Here is a 21,093-nt window from a genome sequence, read left to right as displayed (position 1 = left end):
GTATTCCCAGCCCACGTTAAGCCTCTGCTAGTTACCTTCTCCCGTAATTCCCAGCCCACAATGAGCCTCTCCTAGTGTCCTGCTCCAGTCATTCCCACCCCACACCGTGCCTCTATTACTGTCCTGCTCCGGTATTCCCAGCCTACACTGAGCCTCTGCTAGTGTCCTGCTCCGGTATTCCCAGCCCACGCAATGCCTCTGCTAGAGTCCCACTCCTGTATTCCCAGCCCACACTGAGCCTCTGCTGGTGTCCTGCTCCGGTATTCCCAGCCCACTCCTTGCCTCTGCTAGTGTCCTGCTCCGGTAATTCCCAGCCCACACTCAGCCTCTGTTAGTGTCCTCTCCGGTAATTCCCAGCCCACACCATGCCTCTGCTAGTGTCCGGCTCCAGTAATTCCCAGCCCACGCTGAGCCTCTGGTAGTTACCTTCTCCCGTAATTCCCAGCCCACAATGAGCCTCTGCTAGTGTCCTGCTCCAGTCATTCCCACCCCACACCATGCCTCTACTAGTGTCCTGCTCCGGTATTCCCAGCCCACACTGAACCTCTGCTGTGTCCCGTTCCGGTAATTCCCAGCCCACACTGAGCCTCTGCTAGTTACCTTCTCCCGTAATTCCCAGCCTACACTGAGCCTCTGCTAGTTTCCTGCTCCGCTATTCCCAGCCCACACAATGCCTCTGCTAGAGTCCCACTCCTGTATTCCCAGCCCACACTGAGCCTCTGCTGGTGTCCTGCTCCGGTATTCCCAGCCCACGTTGAGCCTCTGCTAGTGTCCTGCTCCGGTAATTCCCAGCCCACACAGCCTCTGCTAGTGTCCTGCTCCGGTATTCCCAGCCCACGCAATGCCTCTGCTAGAGTCCCACTCCTGTATTCCCTGCCCACACTGAGCCTCTGCTAGTGTGCTGCTCTGGTTTTCCCAGCCCACACTGTGCGTCTCCTAGTGTCCTGCTCCAGTAATTCCCAGCCCACGCAATGCCTCTGCTAGAGTCCCACTCCTGTATTCCCAGCCCACACTGAGCCTCTGCTGGTGTCCTGCTCCGGTATTCCCAGCCCACAGCATGCCTCTGCTAGTGTCCTGCTCCGGTATTCCCAGCACACACTGATCCTCTGCTCGTGTCCTGCTCCAGTAATTCCCAGCCCACACCTTGCCTCTGCTAGTGTCCTCTCCGGTAATTCCCAGCCCACACTCAGCCTCTGCTAGTGTCCTCTCTGGTAATTCCCAGCCCACACTCAGCCTCAGCTAGTGTCCTGCTCCGGTATTCCCAGCCCACACCGTGTCTCTGCTAGTGTCCTGCTCCGGTAATTCCCAGCCTACACTCAGCCTCTGTTAGTGTCCTCTCTGGTAATTCCCAGCCCACGCTGAGCCTCTGCTAGTTACCTTCTCCTGTAATTCCCAGCCCACAATGAGCCTCTCCTAGTGTCCTGCTCCAGTCATTCCCACCCCACACCATGCCTCTACAAGTGTCCTGCTCCTGTATTCCCAGCCCACGCTGAGCCTCTGCTAGTTACCTTCTCCTGTAATTCCCAGCCCACAATGAGCCTCTCCTAGTGTCCTGCTCCAGTCATTCCCACCCCACACCATGCCTCTACTAGTGTCCTGCTCCGGTATTCCCAGCCTACACTGAGCCTCTGCTAGTGTCCTGCTCCGGTATTCCCAGCCCACGCAATGCCTCTGCTAGAGTCCCACTCCTGTATTCCCAGCCCACACTGAGCCTCTGCTGGTGTCCTGCTCCGGTATTCCCAGCCCACACCTTGCCTCTGCTAGTATCCTGCTCCGGTAATTCCCAGCCCATACTCAGCCTCTGTTAGTGTCCTCTCCGGTAATTCCCAGCCGACACCATGCCTCTGCTAGTGTCCTGCTCCAGTAATTCCCAGCCCACGCTGAGCCTCTGGTAGTTACCTTCTCCCGTAATTCCCAGCCCACAATGAGCCTCTGCTAGTGTCCTGCTCCAGTCATTCCCACCCCACACCATGCCTCTACTAGTGTCCTGCTCCAGTATTCCCAGCCCACACTGAACCTCTGCTAGTGTCCCGTTCCGGTAATTCCCAGCCCACACTGAGCCTCTGCTAGTGTCCTGTTCTGGCATTCCCAGACAACACTGAGCCTTTGCTAGTGTCCTGCTCCGCTATTCCCAGCACACACCATGCCTCTGATAGTGTCCCGATCCAGTAATTCCCAGCGTGCACTGAGCCTCTCCTAGTGTCCTGCTCCGGTATTCCCAACCCACAGCATGCCTCTGCTAGTGTCCTGCTCCGGTATTTCCAGCACACACTGATCCTCTGCTCGTGTCCTGCTCCAGTAATTCCCAGCCCACACTCAGCCTCTGTTAGTGTCCTCTCCGGTAATTCCCAGCCGACACCATGCCTCTGCTAGTGTCCTGCTCCGGTATTCCCAGCCCACGCTGAGCCTCTGCTAGTTACCTTCTCCCGTAATTCCCAGCCTACACTGAGCCTCTGCTAGTGTCCTGCTCCGCTATTCCCAGTCCACACAATGCCTCTGCTAGAGTCCCACTCCTGTATTCTCAGCCCACACTGAGCCTCTGCTGGTGTCCTGCTCCGGTATTCCCAGCCCACGTTAAGCCTCTGCTAGTTACCTTCTCCCGTAATTCCCAGCCCACAATGAGCCTCTCCTAGTGTCCTGCTCCAGTCATTCCCACCCCACACCGTGCCTCTATTACTGTCCTGCTCCGGTATTCCCAGCCTACACTGAGCCTCTGCTAGTGTCCTGCTCCGGTATTCCCAGCCCACGCAATGCCTCTGCTAGAGTCCCACTCCTGTATTCCCAGCCCACACTGAGCCTCTGCTGGTGTCCTGCTCCGGTATTTCCAGCCCACACCTTGCCTCTGCTAGTGTCCTGCTCCGGTAATTCCCAGCCCACACTCAGCCTCTGTTAGTGTCCTCTCCAGTAATTCCCAGCCCACACCATGCCTCTGCTAGTGTCCGGCTCCAGTAATTCCCAGCCCACGCTGAGCCTCTGCTAGTTACCTTCTCCCGTAATTCCCAGCCCATAATGAGCCTCTGCTATTGTCCTACTCCAGTAATTCCCAACCCACACTGAGCCTCTGCTAGTGTCCTGCTCCGGTATTCCCAGCCCACGCTGAGCCTCTGCTAGTTACCTTCTCCCGTAATTCCCAGCCCACACTGAGCCTCACTGAGCCTCTGTTAGTGTCCTCTCCGGTCGTTCACAGCCCACACTGAGCCTCTGCCAGTGTCCCGCTCCGGTATTCCCAGCCCACACCTTGCCTCTGCTAGTGTCCTGCTCCGGTAATTCCCAGCCCACACAGCCTCTGCTAGTGTCCTGCTCCGGTATTCCCAGCCCACGCAATGCCTCTGCTAGAGTCCCACTCCTGTATTCCCAGCCCACACTGAGCCTCTGCTAGTGTCCCGCTCCGGTATTCCCAGCCCACACTGAGCGCCTGCCAGTATCCCGCTCTGGTATTCCCAGCACACACTGATCCTCTGCTAGTGTCCCGCTCCGGTATTCCCAACCCACACTGATCCTCTGCCAGTGTCCCGCTCCGGTAATTCTCAGCCCACACTGATCCTCTGCTAGTGTCCCGCTCCAGTATTCCCAACCCACACTGATCCTCTGCTAGTGTCCTGCTCCAATATTCCCAGCCCACACTGACCCTGTACTCGTTTCCTTCTCCGGTATTCCCAACCCACACTGAGCCTCTGCTGGTGTCCAGCTCCGGTAATTCCCAGGCCACACCGAACCTCTGCTAGTGTCCTGCTCAGGTATTCCCAGCCCACTCTGTTCTTCTGCTAGTGTCCTGCTCTAGTATTCCCAGCCCACACTGTGGCTCTGCTAATGTCCTGCGCCAATAATTCCCAGCCCATACCATGCCTCTCCTAGAGTTCCGCTCCGGAATTCCCAGCCCACACCATGCCTCTGCTAGTGTCCTGCTCTGGTATTCCCAGCCCATACTCAGCCTCTGCTAGTGTCCTGCTCTGGTAATTCCCAGCCCACAATGATCCTCTGCTCGTGTCTCGCTCCGGTATTCCCAACCCACACTGAGCATCTGCTAGTGTCCTGATCCAATATTCCCAACCCACACTGAGCCTCTGCTAGTGTCCAGCTCTAGTATTCCCAGCCCACACTGAGCCTCTGCTAGTGTCCCGCTCTGGTATTCCCAGCCCACATTGAGCCTCTGCTGGTGTCCCACTCCGGTATTCCCAGCCCACACTGAGCCTCTGCTAGTGTCCTGCTCCGGTATTCCCAGCCCACACTGAGCCTCTGCTAGTGTCCCGCTCCAGTATTCCCAGCCCACATTGAGCCTCTGCTGGTGTCCCGCTCCGGTATTCCCAGCCCACACTGAGCCTCTGCTAGTGTCCCGCTCCGGTATTCCCAGCCCACATTGAGCCTCTGCTAGTGTCCCGCTCCGGTATTCCCTGCCCACTCTGTGCCTCTGCTAGTGTCCCGCTCCGGTATTCCCAGCCCACACTGAGCCTCTGCTAGTGTCCGGCTCTGGTATTCCCTGCCCACTCTGTGCCTCTGCTAGTGTCCCGCTCCAGTATTCCCAGCCCACACTGAGCCTCTGCTAGTGTCCGGCTCTGGTATTCCCAGCCCACTCTGTGCCTCTGCTAGTGTCCCGCTCCGGTATTCCCAGCCCACACTGAGCCTCTGCTAGTGTCCCGCTCCGGTATTCCCAGCCCACACTGAGCCTCTGCTAGTGTCCGGCTCCGGTATTCCCAGCCCACACTGAGCCTCTGCTCGTGTCCAGCTCTGGTATTCCCAGCCCACACTCAGCCTCTGCTCGTGTCCCGCTCCTGTATTCCCAGCCCACACTGAGCCTCTGCTAGTGTCCCACTCTGCCGTGCTGCAGCCAGGGGCCCACTCAATGCAAAAGCGAGGGTTCTGCCTCCAGATTCACAGGCCGACCATCTCTGTCACCACCCTGCTTCTGAAGACACTGCCAGTACTTTGGAGCCCACCAAAGTCTCCTTTCTATCGAAGAGCTCTCTTTATACTGGAGGTTTGAGTGAAAACTAAATAAAACTGAACAGTAAGAAGAAGGGAACAAAAGGAAATAGATAAAGGAAAAAAAGCAGGTGAAGAGGATAAGCCTGGCCACAGGAGCCCAGGCACTGCTTGCGCTGCCTACTCTGCCACTGCCACCTTCCCCTTGGGAACTATAGTAAGCCATTCAGCCTATTGGGTTTGCTCTCCCATTCAATGGCTGATCTGATCATTTTCAACTCCTATTTCCTGCCTTTTCCCTATAAGGATTAATTCCATTATTGATTAGAAATCTGTCTACCCCAGACTTGAATAGACTTAATGACTCAGTTTTGACAGCTCTCTGTGGTAAAGATTCTGCAGGTTCACTATCCTCTAAGAGAAGAAATTACTCCCTATCTCTGTTTGAAATGTGTGACGCCTTAATCAGTGATTATGTCGTCTGATACTCGGCTCTCACACAAGTGGAAACAAGCTTTTCACATCCTGTTAAGTTCCCTCATAATTTTCAATAAAATTACCGCTCATTCTTCTAAATTCCAATGAAAATAGATCCAAACTATTCACTCTCTCCTCATATGACAGTCCCTGCATACCTGGTATCAACAGAGTGAGCCATCTTTAAACTGCCTACAATGCCAATATGTCTTTCCTTAGATAAAGGGCCCACATCTGTAATAAGAACAGTATGTTTTCTGAATGGATTGCAGGACTCTGTGGTACAGAGAGATCAGGATGTCACAGTATATGACTCATAATAGGATTCAGATGCAACAAGTTATTAGCATGACTTATGATGGTTATTTTGAGGGGAATGCAATAGGAAAGTGAGGAAGGTTTACTATAGCTGAACAGTGCCTTGATGACAGCACATCTAGATGATGGTGTCTAGGTCTCCTTATTTGAAAAAGGGTAGCAGTGTGTTAGAAGCAGTTCAGAGAGGTGTTGCTCAACTAATTCCTGGGAAGACAGACTTCTCTTATGGAGCAACGTTAAGCAGACCGGGCCTATACCATTGGTAAAATGCAAGGTGATCTTATTGAAACATTAACAATCCTGATGGGGCTTGATAGGATAGATCCGAGGAGAATATGGGAAAGCCTAGAGCTAGGGAACATAGTTTAAAAGTAAAAGGCATTTTCTATTTCTGGAGTCACATGCAGGCCAGACCAGGTAAGGATAGCAGTTCAGATGGGTTTTTACTGATAATCAACAATGCTTTCACGGTCATCATTAGATGATTAATTTCAGATTTTAAAAAATTAGAATTCAAATTCCACCTTCTGCTATGGTGGGATTTGAATCCAGGTCCCTGGGTTGTTATCTGGGTCTGTGGAGTAATAATACTAGTCTGTCCCCTCCCTTGGAAATTAGCAACCAAGAAGACCAGACTAATGCTTTGGGGATATTAACATGGCAGCTGGTGAAATTTAAATTTATTCAATAAAATCTTAAAGTGAAAGATAGTCTCAGTTGTGGTGACCATGAAACAAACATTGATTACTAGAAGACCCCATTTTGTTCATTGATGCACTTTAGTGAAGGAAATCTGCCTTTTTGAAATCTGTCTTGACCTGGCCTATACGTGACTCCAGATCCATAGTAACTTATTGACTCTTCGCTGCCCTGTGAATGGCCTAATAATCATTGAGCTATAGAGAAATTAGAATAGACATTAAACACTGGCCTTCACAATGATGACCACGTCCCAAGACAAAAAGAAATAAGAAATGTACTTGAGACCACAATCAGATCAGTTATCGAATGGTGGAGCAGGCTCAAAAAGCCAAATGGCCTACTCCCATTCCGACATCCTACATCCTACATCCCTAAGACCAAAAGACTTGTGAAAAGTTAGATTTAATGAGGTTCTTACAGGAAGAGAGGAAAATGGAGAGATCGCGGTTTCAGGGAGATAGTTGAAGACTCAAAGAACTATGCAATATAGGCCAGAGGACCTATGCGATTGGATCGTCAGAGTGGGAGTGGGCCACTCAGTCTCATGAGTTTGCCCAATTTTACATTATAATTGACTATCAACTCAATGTTATATGCCCACATAATCACCATATAATTTGACATCATAATAACTAGAAATCTATCAATCTCTATCAAACCTATGTAATGACTGAGTTTCCATAGCTCTCTGAAATAGAGAATTCCAAAGGCGCACCAGCCTTGAAGTGAAGAAGTTCTGCCTCATCTCAGTCACAAATGACTTGCCTTTTATTCTGAGACTGTGTCCCTTAATTTTAGGCTCTACTACCAATGGAAGCATCCTTTCTGAATTTGCTCTGTCATTTCTAAGAATTTTAGAAGCTTCTGAAAGATTGCTTCATCAAAACTCCAGAGTATGCAGCTTGAGTCTCTTAGTCTTTCTGCATAGGACAGTCCCACCATGCCAGGAATCTGTCTGATGAAGCTGCATTGCACTCCCTCTTTGGCAGCCATCTCCTTCCTTGAGTGTTCAGGAAGGTTTTGGACTCTGACTGATATTTCAGTTGATTCCAAGATGGCGGCCATGTCAGCAAGGTGTCACGAGTGTTGGCATAGGTCATGGCAACTTTGACGTTGGTGGGTCTGGCACAGGCAATGGAGTGATGCAGGAATTGAGGCGGTGGCATCACTGGTGGTGATGATATCTCAGCATTAGTGAGTCTTGCACCAGCGGCATTGGTAAGCCCGGCTCAAGACCCATGCCGGTGACAGCGAGAAGGGTAATCTGGACATTTCCTTTTCCTTTTGTTTCTGTTTCTTTAATTTCTGTTCTTGTTTTTAATTCTAACTATTGCATTCTAAAGACAGTTCTTTAGAATCGATAACATCTCGGAGATGGGAGGAAAAGGAGTAAGCAGGTAGGTGGAAAAGGACCCCAAAGAGAGAGAGGGGGTAAATGTGTGAGGCGGACAAAGGGATGTTCTGTCTGTAAAAATGACCCTGAGCTTTCAGTGGTCTGCCACTTCTCCCATGTCAACATTTCTGTCTTGGGCTGTAGTGCTCTCGAGAGGCCTAGTGCAAGCTGGAAGACTACACTTCATCTTCTGCTTTAGCAACCTTACAGCCTTCAGGATTCAACATTGAATTCAATAATTTTAGAACCCGAACTCCTTATTCCATGTCATCTGCAGTCCTTTATTTTATTTTAAAGTTAACATTTTGCTTTCTTCCAAAATGCTTTCTGCACCTACATGCTAACTTTCAGCGACTTGTGAACCAACACCACCTCGGTACCTTTTTGGATATCAACAGTTTCCAATCTGTCACCATTCAAGAAATACGCTGCACCTCTGTTCCCCCTATTATTGTGGATAGCCTCACAATTAACCAGATGGCAATACATCTACTAGGCTCTTGCCACTTACTCAGTCTGTTTACATCACCCTGAAGCCTTTTTGCATCCTTTCTATACCTCACGTTATCTGCAGACTTGTAAATAGTATGTTGGTTCCCACATCCAAATTGTTGATATAGGTTGTGAGAAGTTAGGATCCAAGCATAGATCCTTGTGGTATCCCAGTGGTCATAGTCTATCAATCTGAGATTTTCTTAGCCTTTGCTTTCTGTTTATTACAAACCATCATGCTGGTATATTAACTACAATTCCATGCACTTCAATGTTGTTTACTAGCATTTTGTGTGAGGCATACTTAAAAGTCTTCCAAAAATCCAAATACATCGATCTTTAATCACACTCCAAGTAGCTTCAGATTTCCAGCATTCCACAATACATTGCTTTATTGTTGAGAGTGGAACTTACTCATTTGGTGGGATATGGATGCATTGATATCCCTGTCAGAGTGACCTTGGTCTTCTCCTGTGATTAGCAGAAATCTCTCGTTCCATGCAATGAGGAGCTTGCTGTTGGGCTCCACCTGTATAGGTCCTCTCTGCCCTGATATAATCTGTCTTCTCCTGTAATGAGAGAAAGGGAGGAATTGACTGAGATGTAAGTTGGTGGCACAGCTGTTAGTGCTGTCACAGCGACTGAGTAGGCCATGCTACGAGCATTGACTTAGTGGCGTAAGGGGTTAGGGGAGAGTGAGTGTTGCTGAGAGTGGGGGAGGAATGATGATGTGGGTAATAGTGAGAGCGGCAGGGTGTGAGCCTTAGTTGGAGGTGTGTTCAGTAGTAGAGATACAGACTGAGTGTAAGCTAGCAGACAGAAGACTGTGGCACTTAGCCTGGCACAGCAAACAAAGTCATTTACCTTCTTACAGCATGAAGAGTGTGGCGCTGGAAAAGCACAGCCAGTCAGGCAGCATCCAAGGAGCAGGAGAGTTGGCATTTTGGGCATAAGCCCTTCATCAGGAATAGAGAGCCCAAAATGTCGATTCTTCGGCTCCTCGGATGCTGCCTGACTGGCTGTGCTTTCCCAACACCACAGTCTTCAACTCTGATCTCCAGCATCTGCAGTCCTCACTTTCTCCTCCTTCTTACAATACTATTACAGGCTATTCCTCACACTGGCTCAGGAGGTGACTTGGGGCCAGGCTGCCAGGGTCTGGTAGTTAAGCCTGCTCTGCCTATCCTCCCGGAAGAGGAGTTTGTACCATTACCTCAACCAGAACCTGCATGCTGCTGGTAGAGTATCATAGTGCCATCTTCCTGCTGAAGTCCCATTTTCCAGGCTAGAGTCAGGTACCAAAGCGCATGATACGGTCAGGTCTGTGGGATGGATCTCTTGGGATCCTCCAGTGATGAAATGGAAAGCAGTACTCAAACTACAATCAGACAGGTGAAAGTGCAACCAAGTAAAGGCAGGCCTAGTGTGTTGATGAATAGTGTTGAAAGAGGATTCTGTGATAGGATCTGTCAAGAATGATGGGCGCGTCAAAGAGGGAAAGCAGACAATGGTCACAGTCACAGAGACTGTTGTTCATGATGTCAGTCAGGGAATTTAATGCTGTGGGGCTAGTGGCACCTGCTTGGAACACTTCCAGTCAGGCTTTGCAGAAAAGAATGAGCAAGTATCTGAATAACTAACTCAAGCTGCTCAAACGCTGGAACTGTGTATGCAGATTATCATTGGTTGACAGCTTAATGAGTGATTGGATCTGGATCGGTCTGAGGTCACATTGGTTTTAAATGTTTGCAACTCAGAACTGCTGAGTGAAAAGATACAGGAACTGATATTGATCAAGCAGCCGAATGCCATATGTACATGACTTACAGCAGGATTAGAGGAAGGAAATTGGTGATGGTTCAGTCATAGAGAGAGGTTAAAAGATTTTGAGGAGCTAAGCTACTAATGTCAGTTTAAAAGGCATTAGAAAAATTTCTCGGGAAATGGAACCTCACATAGTGCCTGCTAGCTCGGGACTGAAAAGGAATTTGCACACTCAGGACTTCAGGAGGGAAGGAATTGGAGGAGCAGGAAGTGGATCTTGATGAGATGAGCATGGTACAAATTGGTGCATGTAAAACAGAAAGACAGAGAGAAAGGGATCAGAAAAAAGCTTCAAGCGAGGTTGTATGGAAGCTTGCTTTGCTTCTCACCCCCTTCTCTTCGTTAATCAGGAGAGGATTTAAAGACAGATTTAGTTCTCTTCAAGGTGTCCTGAGACTAATAGTTACATTTTTCAATCCACTCATGGGACGTAGATGTCACTGGCTGGCCAGCATTTTTATTGGCCACTCCTAGTTGCTCATGAGAAGGTTGGGGTGAGCTGCCTCTTGAACTGGTGCAGTCCATGTGCTGTAGGTAGATTCATAATGTTGTTAGGGAGGGAATGGCAATATATTTCAAAGTCAGGATGTTGAGTGTCTTGGAAGGAAATTTGCAAGTGGGAGTGTTCTCTGCTGCCCTTATCCTTCAAGATGGAAGTGGTCATCAATCTGAAAAATATTGACTAAGGAGTTGGTGAATTTCTGCTGTAGATCTTGTAGATGATATGCACTGCTGCTATTAGGCATTGGTGATGGAGGGACTGAATTGTTGTGAACATGGTGCCAATCAAGTAGGCTGCTTCATTCTGGATGATGTCAAGCTTCTCTAGTGCTTTTAGAACTGCACCCATCCAGGAAGTATTCTATTGTAATCCTGACCTCTGCCTTGTAAATGGTAGACAGGCTTTGGAGAATCAGGCGGTGAGTTACTCGCTACAGTATTCCCAGCCTCTAACATTCTCTTGGACCCAATGCATTTCTATGACAAGTTCAATTGAGTTTTTGGTCAACGATAACCCACAGGATTCAGTGGGTGATTCAGTAATGGTAATGCTATTTAATGTCAACTAGGTTAGAATATCTCTTCTTGGGGATGGTGATTTCCTGGAATTTGTGTGGTGAGAATGTTACTCTTTTCGGGAAGGAGAGAGATCTGTTCCAGTTTGGCCCACCCAGCTATGATGACTGTTGTTTTCCCACTCACTTGGGAAAGTGCACTGATCCTTAGCATCACCACAAAATTAGGAGCAGGAGTAATCAACTCAGCCACTCAAGCTAGCTCTGTCAATTAATACAATCTCTCCATAACCCGTCAACCCATTACTAATGACAAATCTGTTATCTTCCGATTAAGTTTATTCATTGTCCCAGTATTCTCTGCACTTTGGGGTAATGAGTTTCACAGATTCATAATTCTTTGAAGGAAGTAATTTCTCTTCATCTCTGTTTTAAATCTGGTAATATTTGTTAGCGTAAAATTATGACATCCCTGAGAGAAAGTGAGGACTGCAGATGCTGGAGATCAGAGCTGATAAATGTGTTGCTGGAAAAGTGCAGCAGGTCAGGTAGCATCCAAGGAGCAGGAGATTCCTGAAGAAGGGCTTATGCCCGAAATGTCGATTCTCCTGCTCCTGGGATGCTGCCTGACCTGCTGCGCTTTTCCAACAACACATTCTTCAACTATGACATCGCTCTTTAGATTCCCCTCACGAGGAAACGTCCTCTCTACATCAATCTTGACAATCACCTGAAGCATCTTGCATACCACAATTAGATCCCCTCTATTCTTTTAAACTTTACAGAGTAAAAACATAACCTGCTCAACTTTTCTTCAAAGGACAATTCCACTCACCTGTAGAATCAATCTAGTGAATCTCCTCTGAACTGCCTCCAATGCAATTATATCCCTCCTTTAGTAAGAGGGCCAAAACTATACAGAGTACTTAAGAGTTCAATCAAATCACCCAAAGTCCTCAATTTACCTGGCTGATGGAATCAGGTTAACAGAAAACATGGTGGCTCAGTGGTTAGCACTGCTGCCTCACAGCACCAGGGTCTCGGGTTTGATTCCAGCCTTGGGCGACTGTCTGTGTGGAGTTTGTACATTCTCCCCGTGTCTGCGAATGTTTCTTCCCATGATCCAAAGATGTACAGGTCAGGTGAATTGGCCATGCTAAATTGCCTATCGTGTTAGGTGCTTTAGACAGAGGGAAATGGGTCTGGGTGGGTTACTCTTCAGAGGATCAGTGTAGACTGGTTGGCCTGTTTCCACATTGTAGGGAATCTAATCTTAAAAAAAACACTGACTAGGTTCATATAATTGACATGAATTATGTTTTATTATGAATAGGTAAATTCAAATTGCAAGTAAACAGCTATGAACTATCAACATATATCGCTACTAGTTAAAACGTTGATCTCCTTTTAAAAATCCCAATGCACACATATACAGATACACAAACAAAAATAAAATAATGTATGTGTCAATGGAAAAAGCCAGGAAGCATAATTCAATACCACCAATCTAAAGTCTTCACTGAGATGATCCTTTTAGCTTGCCAGGACTTTCTGTTCTTCAATCTCCTTTCTCTAGGTCCTTTCACTTCTTTGCAGAAGACACAGGGCAATTGGTACAATAACTACAAATTCTCTTTTATACTGGTTAAAGGCAACAGCTTACTGCAACTGGTGGAAGGAGTTTTCTTCAGACTTCAGGTATTTTTCCTGCAGAGATAGTGGCAGGAAAGAGATAGACAAACATCATCTATCCTTCCAGCAGTCCAAAAGCCACCTAGACAAGTTCGAGAATTGTCATCACATTGATGACCTTTGGTATCCACAACTGTTCACAATTGCTCAAACCAATAAGCTACTTTTTCTGGTCAAATCTCAGTCTGCACACACATCCTAGTGCTGTATCATCTTCAAACATTTCACCCATTGCTTGAACAAAGCAGCAGCGTAAACACCACACAATGAGTTTCAATAACTTGCAGCAATTCCTTCCATAGTATTTGTTGTTAAAACAGATCTTTCTCTACTTAAGTTTACAATCAAAGATACAAACATAAAATTATACAGTCTTTACAGTAGTTGAATAGGTTGTGTGTCAGGTGAGCTTATATTATTTCCCTTGAATTTGTACACTGATCTGAAGGTAATGATTAGATTGATGGACAATGAAGACTCTGTTCAAAGTTGAAGTTAGCTCATCATTGATGGAAATCAGGAAGTGGTTCTACAGAACATTAATTGTAGAGGTACTGCAGTGAATGTCGGGACAAAGCTCGGCAGTGGAGACTTCAGAAAGTATTTTTTTGCAGGTGATCACAGAAGAATTGTGGTTAAATGGGTTGCAAGTGAAGAGATAAGGAAAGGCCGTCATTTCCAGCAAAGATGGATGCTAGAGTGCACCATGCTTCCATCAAATGACACAACTACAGTTTGAATTTCTGATTGTTTTGCCTTCTTTTACCAATATTATTCAAACCATTTAGCAGTCATTCTTTCAAATATATTTGTTAAAAATGCCAGTTTAAAATATATGTATTTCCTTCCTGCTTTAGTTTATTTAATCTGAAGTAATATGAAAAGTGCCCCTATGTCCATAAGCTCTTTATTATGTTCTAGCTCTATTGTCAAAGATCTCATTGACACTTTGCAAAGATACTGGTGCTTTTAGTGCAGAAAGGAGGGTTGAGTTGACAGTTTGATGAGTGATCGGAACTAGAAAGGCCTAAACTTGTATCAGCTTTGATCTTGTAATTCAACCAGAACCTACATGCTCAGTGATGCAGAAAATGTTGGTAGTTCTTTTGTTGAAGAAACACTTATGATAAAGCCATTGAATTCTTACGTATTCACTCACTCTAGCTTTATAAGCAGTCTCTCCCTAACTCTCAACCCACACTACACAGAAGGACAGGATAAACACACACTATCATGACTTGCGAAAATTATTATAGATTACTTACAGTGTGGAAACAGGCCCTTCGGCCCAACAAGTCCATACCGACCCGCTGAAGCGCAAGCCACCCAGACCCATTGCCCTACATTTACCCCTTCACCTAACACTACGGGCAATTTAGCTTGGCCAATTCACCTAACCTGCACATTTTTGGACTGTGGGAGGAAACCGGAGCACCCGGAGGAAACCCACGCAGACACTGGGAGAATGTGCAAACTCCACACAGAGAGTCAGCTGAGGCGGGAATTGAATCCGGGTCTCTGGCGCTGTGAGGCAGCAGTGCTAACCACTGTGCCACCGTGCCGCCAATTATCAGTATTCCTTTATTGTCATTTTCTCAAATTCTTCAAAATGCCTCCCTAACTCTGTGGGTCCACTTCAGCATACGTACTGGAGTGGTTCAAGAAGAAGGCTCGCCACTATCCTTTCAAGGGTAACTAGGAGTATACAATAATTGCTGACGTTTCTGGTGACACCCGTATGTGTAAACTAACAAAAACACATAGCAGGAAGAAATATAAATGACTGAGATTAGCTACACTGTATACTGTTTAAAAGGCAAAGAGTAGAAAACTGTAATTTATAGACAGGTTCTGATAATGTTTATTGAACATTTTGAACTCTTATTGTTTATTGAACGTTTGAGTATCCAGGAGATATTGGCAATAAATTGCCACCGGTCAATCTCCACTCTTTCACTGAAAGCCCAAGGAAGATGGCATAAAAAGATTGGACCAAACAATGTGCATTACTCTGGAATTTCTGAGGTTCTTCCCAATCAAAGGGGGAAACCCTTACAGAATCTTTTGGTGGGCATATCACACCAACATTTTGAGGGAATATGTATTTATGAGGAACAACATGGCATTCTGTAAAGTACCACTTAAAAATTAATCTTAGCTTTATATTAGCTTGAAAAGGTGCTGTGCTGAGGTTTTGATGGTCTGACCTATCAGCCGAGCTAAGGAATGTAAGGGACTTAGTCTTTTGATATTGTTTGACTCCAGTTCAAAAAGGATTTTATTCTTTGAACACAGAGTTCAATCTTGCCAGCCCAGATCAGTTAAGCCAATTCTCTGTTATAACTTCTCACTCCCACTTTATCCTTTCCTCTCCAGTTAATTTTCTTTTACCTCTATTTGACTGCCTTTTCTCTATTTAGTTTCTTGAATTTGGAAACATAAGAAATAGGAGCAGGAGTAGACTTTTCAGCCCATTAATCCATATCCCCATAACTAATCCTCTATCTCAACATCATATTGATCAAATTGAAGGGTGGAGCAGACTCAATTGGCTACATGGCCTAGATCTGCTCTTAGTCTTACGGTCGCTCTCTTTCCATATTCCTTCTCTTTTCAGAGAAGGGATTTCCTACCCACTCTAACTAATAAGTTTCTTCAATTGTATGAGTAGTTCAACAGCAGGATACTAATAAGAGTTTATCACAAAATGATCAAATTGTTTTCTCTTTGCACTACTAATAAACAGCAAGGGTGTGATGACTAATAACAAGTTTCTTCCCCACTGTTATAGAGGCATAGTCATAGAGCAGTACAAAACGGAAACAGATCCATTGGTTCAACTTGTCAATGCCAGCCAGATATCCTAGATTAATGTCGTCCCATTTGCCAGCATCTGGCCCATATCCTTCTCAACCCTTTCTATTCATAAACCCATCCAGGTGCCTTTTAAATGTTGTAATTGTACCAACCTCAACCATTTCTCTGGCAGCTCATTCCATACAAGCACCATCCTCTGCGTGAAAACGTTGCCTGTTAGGTAACTTTTAAATTTTAACCCTCTCACCTTAAACATATACCCTCTAGTTTTCCTCTACACCAGGGAATAGACCTTGTCTATTCACCCTATCTATGCCCTTCATGATTTTATAAACCTCTATTAGGTCACCCATCAGCCTCCGATGCTCTAAGGCAAATAACCCCAGCCTTTTCAGCCTCTCTCTATAACTCAAACTTTCCAACCATTGCAACATCTTTGTAAATATTTTCTGAAAACTTTGAAGTTTCACAGCATTCCTCCGATAGCAGGGAGACCAGAACTGCACAGAATATTCCAAAAGTGACCTTACCAATGTCCTGTACAGACACAACATGATCTCGCAACTCCTGTACTGAATGCACTAACCCATAAAGGCTAGCATACCAAATGCCTTCTGCACTATCCTGTCTACCTGCAACTCCAATTTGAATTTACACTCCAAGGTCTTATTAGACTTCTGAATGGACTTCTCGAATTTTAAATTTACCATTAATCTGTATATCTTCTCTGCAGCCATAACATTGTATTCTTCACTCTGTTCTATTACCCTAATGCACATTGTATGAGACGATCAGCCTGTACTGCATGCAAAACAAAACTTTTCATTGTACCTAGGCACATGACAATAATAAATCAAATCAAGAGATACTAGGTACTAACACATGCATACTGGACTAAATGATTTACATTTGTGCTGTGAGGTATATATTTTTCATAAATTAAGAGTTAATAATGTACAGGATTATATGACAATTCAGTTCATTGCACAACCTCTTTAAATGGCAGTTGCCTATCTTTTGAAGTGTCATTTAATCTCTCGTAAATCTGTCAATTATTTTCAATTTAACTAATTTGCTTGTTAATGGTTAATGTTTTACAATTTTCAACAAAACTTTGTCAGTTGATAGAAACTGTCAGAGCCAAAAGTTATTGGATATCCAGGAGGAATTTACAACTTCCAAGAAACAAGTTGTCCTTCCCAGTCATGGAATTTGTCTTTGAAATTGAGACTTTTGATGTCAACTGTACCTGTTAATGGAAACATCAAGATTTCATACATAGAATTGATGATGGAAAGGCAGAATGAATCCTTTTCTTGTGAAGTGAAAGGGAGACACAGAACAGTACTGGGGTGGGAGGTAGTGGTTAGAGGTGGAATCAATGTTTTGACTCATGTATGTGTTAGCTGGTCAGCTATAGCTGTCTATTCATGCTTCAGTCCCAATTTTCTTCAAAGGATTCTTTCCTAAAGGCACCAGTGTATTAAATAAAGGGTCAAAGTTTGCCATCAAGTTTATAAAATAATACTTACAAAGGCTGGATATATAATGGAGTATTAATTGGATGGTAATTTTGAAGACAAAAGTAATCAAAGTTCAAAAAGATACAAAATTTCAGGGGAGAGACAATTCTCTGCTGAGTCTTAGGGAGTAGATGGCATAATTTTGTGAATAAAAACCTGCACCAAGCCAACCAGCAATGCATCGCAAAAACTCATGGGCTGGATTCTTGTAAATGTGCATTAAGTAAGCAAATAAAAAAGACTCCCCACCTGTAGTACATACCAAATTAACTTGGAGCATAGGAGGAACATAAAGAACATAGATCAGAAGAGGAGAAATGGGGAAAAACAAATATTATGAGAGAAGTTGGGGCCCCGAGGGAACAAAAGATTATATTTTAGACTTTCTTTTCATTTAGAATCATAGAGATGTGCAGCATGGAAACAGACCCTTCAGTCCAATCATCCATGCCAACCAGATATCCCAACTTAGTCTAGTCCCATTTGCCAGCACTGAGCCTATATCCCTCTAAAGCCTTCCTATTCATATACCCGTCCATATGCCTTTTAAATGTTGTAATTGTACCAGCCTCCACTGGCAGCTCATTCCATACAAGCACCACCCTCTGCATGAAAGAGTTGCTCCTTACATCCCTTTTAAATCATTTCCTTCTCGCCCTAAATCTGTGCCCTCTAGTTCTGGACTCCCCCACCCAGGAAAAAGACCTTGTCTATTTACCCTATCCATGCCCCTCGTGATTTTATAAACCTCTATAAGGTCACCCACCCCCCCCCCCCCCCCCCCCCCCCCCACCCATCCTCCAATGCTACAAGGAAAACAGCTTCTGTCTATTTGGCCTCACCCTGTAGCTCAAACCCTCCAATCCTGAAAATTATGCTCTCAAGCACAGTGTCTTTGCATATGGGAGGAGCAGTCAAGCTTTCACCTCAGTTTGGGCTTTGTTGGAGCTGAGTTACTGATTTGCAAAGATATGTTCACTGTAAAACAGGGAGTTAAATGTCTTCGAGGGAGTTTTAACAATAGAGGAAGAAGTGTGTCAAATTCAGGGTGACATTAAAGCCAGGATTGTTGATAGGTCAACAGAGAGACCATTGGTGGTGCAATACTTAATAATTACATCTATATGTGTAATGATGATGTCATATGACTAAGCTTATTGGCAGGTGAATACATTATTTTTTGAAAAATAGATTATTCACACTGAAATGTAGACTTCAGGGAAGTCATGTGACATCTTTTGTGGTTTCTAGATAATAAAAGAACTGTCTAAGCATCTCTCTGGGATATTAGTATGGAATTCCCAGCTATTAATTAACTATACATTGCCAGCTCAATGGAAGAAATTTAAAGTGGTAATGGCTACCAGGGCTACATGTGGATGAAGTTTTAAATTAAGTTATTCAGAAGGATAATTATAGCTGGAATTTTGGTGAAATATCAAACATTTCCTTATTGGGTGTCAACTTCAACTCAATGTGTGAACAATGTATTACATCAATACAGTTATCACATGACTGAAGCTGGCTAGAGAGAGAGAGAGCCAATACATTATTAATCCATGAGGACAGTCCAGTGAACCACTTTGAGACACAGAGGCTAGAAAGAATCCATCTGTCACTCAGCAGAAAAATGGTTTATCCTCACCTTAGGCAGGGGAGAGAGACTCATTCATTTTACCTATTGTGTTTATTTACCGCAGGAGCTCAGACATAATTATGACTGAAACATTCAGACATTTCCAACTCCCATTGTCCACACCTATTCAGGAGGGAAATCCTTCAGCTTTGCCACATTTAACATGGAAACTAGGAACAGGAAGCCATTTGGCCCTTGCACCACCATTAAATATAATTGTGGATGTTTCTCTATCTCAATGACGTAGTTCCACCTTTGCTGTATACTTCTTGATGCCTTTAACATCTAAAAAAAAATTCCTTCTTGATTTTGCTTAGTATCAGCCTCCACAGCCTTTTATGGTTGCAAATTCCACAGCCTGAGCTGGGTACAGAAACGTTTCCTGAGCTCAGTCCTAAACATGCCTTGAGACCCCAGGTTCGAGATTCCCCAACTAGGGGAAACAAGACTGCATCTCGTCTGTGCAGGCCTGATAGAATTTTATACATTTCAATCAGATGCCCTTTCATCTTTCTAAATACAGACTCAATCAAACCAATTTCACCTAATATGATGTCCCCAGTATCAGCCAAGAGAACAACTTTTACATTCCCTTTATGACAAGTATATTCTCCCTTAGGGGGGAGACCAAAACTGCACACAGTACTCCAGCTGCGGTTTCACCAAGGTCTGCAGTAGTACAGTAAGATATCCCTCCTTCTGAACTCAAATCCTCGAACAGCGAAGGCCAATATTCCATTTGTCTTTCTAATTGCCTACTGGACCTGCCTGGTGGCTTTCATTGTATGACATACAAGGACACCCAGATCTCTTTGTATCTCCACGTTTCCCAAAATATCACCAATTTAACAATGTTCTGTCTTTCAGTTTTTATCTCCATAAAAATAGTTACTTTCCTTTCAGTGGTTGCTTTAGTTTTGAGTTTTGAGCAGTAGGCTTGAATTGCATCTGAGCCCTTGTCATTATGTTGCCTGCTTAACTTTAAGAAAGCAATATTTTTGAAGATAAAGCTATTCTCACTGTGTTCCATGAGTATTTTCACCAAAATGACTGATTTAATCCTGAATATTCAATGTTGAAAAATGGAAAACAAGAGATGCTGGCATGCAATTCCTTTTGGGAGCTTCTAGTCCTCTACAGCCTTCAGATGGCTATTGCTTTTTTTAATTCTTCAAGGGAGGTGGGCATCGTTGCCTGGGCCTGCATTTATTGCCTTCCTTTGTTGCTCTTGAGAAAATGGTGGTGAGCTGCCTCCTTGAATCACTGCAGTCTATGTGCTGTAGGTAGATGCTGTTAGGGGAGGGACTCCAAGAGTCAGACTGATAAGTGACTTGGAGGGGAACTTGTAGAGATTTGTGTTCCCATGCATCTGCTGCCCTAGTCTTTCCAGATGGAAGTGGTCATGGGTTTGGAAAGTGTTGACCAAGCATCTTTGGTGACTTTCTGCAGTGCACCTTGTAGATAGTACACATTGCTCCTGAGTGTTGTTGGTGGAGGGAGGGGATGTTTGTGGATGTCATTCAAATCAAGTGGGCTACTTTTTCCTGGACAGTATCAAGCTTCTTCAGTGTTGTTTGACGCACCTGCCCAAGCAAGTGAAGAATATTCCATCAAATTCCTGACTTGTGCCTTGTAGATGGTGGACAGGTTTTGGGCAGTTAAGAGGTGAGTTATTCCCTGCAATGTTCCTACCCTCTGACTTGCTCTGGCAAGTCCAGTTGAGTTGATCGATTTTCCTGCTCCTCAGATGCTGCCTGACCTGCTGTGCTTTTCCAGCACCACTCTAATCTAGACTCCAGTTGAGTTGCTAGTCAATGGTAATTCCAAAGATGTTGATAGCAGGGGATTCAGTGATGATAATATCATAGATAGTCAAAGGGCAGAGATCAGATTGTCTCTTATTGGAGATGGTCATTGCAGAGCATTTATGTGGCACAAATGTTAATTGTCACTTGTAGGCCCAAGCCTGGATATTGTCCAGATCTTGTTGCATTTGAACTGGGACTGTTTCAGTATCTGAGGAGTTGTAGATGGTGCTGAACATTTGAAAAGTGTGGACTGCAGATGCTGGAGATCAGATTCAAAGAGTATGGTGCTGGAAAGCACAGCCAGTCAGGCAGCATCCGAGGAGCAGGAGAATTGACTAGGGCTTATGCATTCTTCAATGCTGAACATTGTGCAATCATCAGCGAACATTCCCATTTCTGACTTTATGATGGAAGGAATTATCATTGAAGAACTAGCTGAAGATAGTTGGGTGAAGGATACTACCCCAAGGAATGG

The 21,093-nt window shown here is 45.1% G+C and overlaps 2 protein-coding genes across 7 annotated transcripts in view; one reads left to right on the top strand and one right to left on the bottom strand.

The window, feature by feature from the left end:
- sla1a (Src like adaptor 1a) overlaps positions 1–21,093 on the bottom strand; it is a 241,687-nt gene that overhangs the window by 177,743 nt on the left and 42,851 nt on the right. For 5 of the 6 annotated variants that reach the window (XM_072569997.1, XM_072570003.1, XM_072569996.1 and 2 more), the window contains exon 2: positions 8,717–8,871. The exons of the other annotated variant lie outside the window; for it this stretch is intronic. The gene's annotated coding sequence lies outside the window, so the exon portion shown is untranslated. The remainder of the gene's footprint in view (positions 1–8,716; positions 8,872–21,093) is intronic. 6 annotated transcript variants of the gene reach the window in all.
- tg (thyroglobulin) overlaps positions 1–21,093 on the top strand; it is a 366,459-nt gene that overhangs the window by 339,136 nt on the left and 6,230 nt on the right. The window lies entirely within an intron of this gene.

The sequence above is a fragment of the Chiloscyllium punctatum genome, chromosome 5 (genome assembly GCF_047496795.1).
Source record: "Chiloscyllium punctatum isolate Juve2018m chromosome 5, sChiPun1.3, whole genome shotgun sequence".
Classification (NCBI taxonomy): Eukaryota; Metazoa; Chordata; class Chondrichthyes; order Orectolobiformes; family Hemiscylliidae; genus Chiloscyllium; species Chiloscyllium punctatum.
Note: the sequence above shows the minus strand (reverse complement) of the source record. Positions and strands in the feature narration are given on the sequence as shown.